Below are 4,923 nucleotides of genomic sequence, written 5' to 3' on the forward strand. Positions count from 1 at the left end.
TAATGAGCATTTCCGTTGGTTACTCCACGTAGGGAGTCTGTTATCAACTATATTATGTCTGTGCCTTCTCTCAATATATAGAGAGAAACAGTCCAAAATTGTATTATCTCGACGCAGAGAGAAGTATAACTATGTACCATAATCAAAACTGTATATGCAAAGTCATATGTACGAAACACTAAAGTAGATATAAAAACATAATTTATACAGTGTGAGCAGAAAGGATTTGGGCTTATAGCCCAAATTGTTCAAGTTCTACAAAAGGTCTGTGGTAGTATTGATGGTAGGAACCATCAATTTCCTCCAGTATCAGCCAGTCATTACCCTGTATATGCGCTGCCTCTTTTGATAGTTGATCTGCCCCCGTGTTTTGTTCCCTGTAAATGTGGCGGCAGACAAAGGAGTCAAATGATGATATCAGTCTTTGAGCTTCTCCTAGAATATGCCGCAAAGAAAATGCATTGCAATGAGATGCATTGTTAAGCCAGTTACAAATGATTTTGGAGTCACCAAACAACTGTAGATGACTGCAGTGTTGTTCTAAGGAAAAATGTATGAGATGTTTTGCCGTACTGAGTTCAGCAAAATTATTAGTGCCCCTACCTAGATTGATTTGGATTTTAAAACAGTGGGTATCATTTAGGAAAAGAATGGCTCCTCCACCACATCCTGCCTCCTGTGCAGAACCATCGAAATATGCCCACGGTTTTGATTTGTCTATGATTTCAGGTGTGATGGTGCGGGGAGGGGAGTTGGTATCCTCCTCTGGAAGGAGATCAAAATCAGCAATGGTATGGAGCAGTATAGAAGGCCAATGGGGGGCCTTGAGGTTGAATATGGAATGGTTTCTAGCAATCCATATAGCCCAGCAGGCTAGGAGGGGCATGTTCCTGGCTTTTCCCATATGGTTTTGGCACCAAGAACTCCAAGCATCCAGAATGTTGTGTCCTTGCCAGGCTTTAAGGGATGGATAGTGTGCAATGATGCAATTCCAAAATTCTTTTGAGGTTGGGCAATTTAAGAAGAGGTGTTCAGTACTCTCTTCATCATTTCGACACAGATGACACCGGAAAGGGCCATGAAAGGATCTTTTCATCAGATTGGCACCTGTAGGAATCTTGTCAAACAGTATGTTCCATAATAATAGACGGGTACGGGGGGCAGCCTTGAGCTTCCAAAGTAATCTCCAGATCGGATTGATGGTCTGAGGCTTGAAAGGTTCCATGAGCCTGATGTAGCCCTCTTTAGGGGAGTATGTTCCGTGCTTTGCGAAGGCCCAAATAACCTCATCCGGTTCATCAGTCAGGCGAATATGTGCTTGAGTGAGTGCTTCGGTATATAGCTGCCAATCTAGTCGCCATTGATCGGGAATGTCCAAGTCATGAGCCGCTTTCCATGCCTGCTGAAGAAAGGTAGAATTATTGTGGTCTCCAATGTGTTTAATGTGCGTGATGCCTCTGCTGTTTAGGAACCTAATCAAGTCTGCTGGAAATCTGTGAGCATTGCCACAGCCCACCCATGGGTCCGTGCCTAAACGAACAGCATTTCCTTCATTAATTCTCCACGTAATGCCTTGTCTCAGGAGAGGTAGTGCATTCATCATCGCCTTCCAAACGTTGGAGATGTTGTTATTTATTTCATGTGCCTGTCTAAACCAGTCCATCAAGTTCATGGGCCAGATGTATTTCGCTTGTGCAACCCGGGTCCATAGACTATTGGATGTGATGAGTTTCCAGCCAAGCTTTGCTACCAGAGCTTTCGAAAACAGATCAAGCCTTTTGATGCCCCAACCTCCCCATCTTTTTGGTACAGCTATTCTGTCCCATTTAACCCAAGACAAACCTGGGGAAAAGTTTAGCAACCCTCATAATTTCCAAAATATTCACTTCTCTGAGCGCCTTGTAAATGCTCTTAAAGTGCTCATTGGCTAATTTAGCCAAATCCTGCTGAGTTGTTACCACTTGGCCCTGTTCATTGTGAAGTTCCCAAATAGTATTTATGGCTTTTCTTCCATTGGAAAATTTATGAAAGAACTTAGTGTTGTTATCTCCTTCAGTGAGCCAAATTGCCCTGCTTCTAAGTCGCCAGCTCTCCTCTCTTTCTTTCAGGATTTGGGAACGCTTCGAGACAAGGGAGGTATATAGGTCCTTGTTATCCTGTGATAAGAAGGTACCATTAGATGAGTCCTCATATGAGGCTATGGCTCGTTCTGCCTCCCTCAAGATATTGTCATCATTTTTCCATTTCTGGTGTGCCCAATTTCTAGAGATCCTCTTAAGTTCTGTCAACTTTATGATAAAGCCAACAGTATGATCCTCACGATCCAGGATAGGGTTAGATTTCCAATAATTGGATACCAGTTGAATATAGGAGGGATCCTTGAGCCAAGAGGCATTGAATTTGAAAGGGCTTTTAATCCTCTGATAGGTATCTGACAGTTCCAAAAATATTGGCCGATGATCAGAAATGCCTCCAGTACCAACCCACTGCCTAATACGAGGATGAGCATTTAAGAAAGCTTCCTTAATGAGGAATCTGTCTAATCTCCTTGCTAGACTGTGGTCACCACTGTGATTATTAGACCAAGTATACTGAATCCTGGCTGATGGAATATCTACCCACTGATGCTCCTCGAGTAAGGTAGAGATAGTGTCAGAGAGGCTATCGACCTAGGCCAAGTGACCCCAGGATTCACAGTATCCCAACGAGAAATTCAAATCCCCTCCCAGGATGATGTTGTCAGCCTGCAAGAGCTCAGAGTCAAGAAGGGACCTCCAAAATGTTGTCCTATCCACACACGGGCCATATACATTCATAATACGGATTTCAGATTCAAGTGTGTGGGCATATATGTCAATACCAATGAAACCTCTGCCTCCCCATAAGTTCCTGAGTTCCATGGACTTATTACAGAAGCCTATAGCAGTACCTCCAGATCTCCTGGACGCATCCATGGCATGGAAGGTCCAGTTCGGAAGCCATGAGTTAAGGGTGGAAATAAGAGAAACAGCTGAGCATAGGGTTTCTTGTAAGAAAATGATGTCCAGCTCGGTCGATGTGAGCAGTCTCCTGAGTGCTAGTTTTTTTGGAGGGCTAGCAAACCCTCTGCAATTGAAGGATAAGAATTTCATGGAGGGTGAGGCAGAGGGCCATTCCTTGCTCTAAGGGCCCCGTCAATGGTTTGCTGTCTCCTGAGGGCAACTTCTTCACCCGCAGTGTGTCTGGCTTTAGTTATCTTAGAAGGGCGTCCCCTGGACGATTTAAGGGAGGCCGGGGGAATCACAGGGTCCAGACCAATCGCATCAAAACCCCTATCCTTCGATCTGGAGCGGAGAGGGTACCGGGGGGATACAGGGGGGGAGAGGGGAGGGATAGAAGGGAGGGAGGTTGAAGTCAGGGATGGGATGTTGGGGGTAGTGATGGGAGGGGGAGGGGGGAGGGAGCAAACGAGGGAGGAGGGAGGGATGAAACCCAGGGTTCACGGGAGAGCCGAAGAGGCCGAGGTTGGTAAAAAAGGGGGGGAAGTGCCCATGCATGTATGAGATGCAATATCTTTAGAAAAGCCAGATATAGGAGGAGTGAGAGGGGAAGTAGGAAATAACATACCCGATGTCGCAATGATCTCCTTTGCTAGACCGGAGCATGTTGGGGGAGGAGGCGAGGTAGGAATGGAATCAGCGGGGCGCTTGTCAGATGCCACATTGTCAGGAGATCTCCAGGGATCCTGTGCTTCTTTATCCATATTATCAGGTTCAGTGTCTTCCTCGCGCCGAGTAGGGATTCCTCCAGTCTGCTCAGTCTCCAAACTCTGATCAATGCCCCTATTCTTATGCAAGAGTGGGCAATCCTTATACAAGTGCCCTACTTTGTGGCATCTGCGACAGTGATACGAGATGCCTCCGTAGTCAATGATCTGCTTGCGAGATGTGTCCCTCCACTGTATAGTGATGAACTCCTGTAACCCTCCTCGGGTGTCAAGATTTATTAGGATACGAGCATATGCCATCATGCCGGTGAGAAGATAGGACTTGTCGTATTCCATGTAGGTGCCAATAGCATTTCCGTTCCGTCTGAATATGTCTTCCGACCAGTACTGGAGTGGGAGACCCGTGAGCTGAATCCACACTGGTCCTATGCCTATTTTCTCTGTCTCCGGATCGAATAAGGGCGTCCATCGTTTTAGAAGAACCGGGGCATGCTCAAAATGCCAGTAGGAGGATAAGACCCAATTTGTGTCGTCGGCATGAGCGAATCTTAAGGCAAACCATCCCCTCACGAAAGTCTACACGAAGGGAATGTCAACCAGATGGTGACCCAAAACCTCTACTGCCCAGGTCTTCAAATGGGCTACCGTGTAGTTCCAACCCCTGATGCGACCAACCAGGACCCTGTCAGTGAAATCCATAGTCTCACCCCACTGACGTCCTCTTCTAGTCATAGGAAAATGTCGTCCGCCTTTGATTTGTAGCACTTTTACTTCTTCTTGGACCCTTGAGGAGGAGGCTGGTGCAGTACCCGTCCCGAAGGAGGGTCTGAAGGAATAAGGGGAGAGCTAGGGTTTGACGAGGAGGGGCGGAGGCTGTCAGTAGAAATAGGTAGAGAACCGGCAAGAGGCGGGACGGTGGTAAAACTGCCAAAAGGAGGAGCAAAGGAGACCTGAGTGTTTAATCCGACAGTACCCACGGTCACCGAAGGAGGAGTGTACAGCCGAGCCTGTGAACCGGTAGTAAGGGGATCTAAACTAGGGTTAGGGTTTAGGCAGGCGGAGACGAAACCAAGGGTAGCCGGGGAAGCCGGGGGGGTAGAGAGCGAAGGCCAGGTAGGCGGGTCATCCGGCAGGACCACAGGATGTGTCCGAGATGGTTCCGCCAAAGAGTAACTTGAGCTATACAACCCAACCGACGCGGGAAATGAGGAATGCCA

The sequence above is a fragment of the Pinus tabuliformis genome, chromosome X, assembly GCF_031772625.1.
Source record: "Pinus tabuliformis cultivar Carrire ecotype Pingquan chromosome X, CPIR1, whole genome shotgun sequence".
NCBI lineage: Eukaryota > Viridiplantae > Streptophyta > Pinopsida > Pinales > Pinaceae > Pinus > Pinus tabuliformis.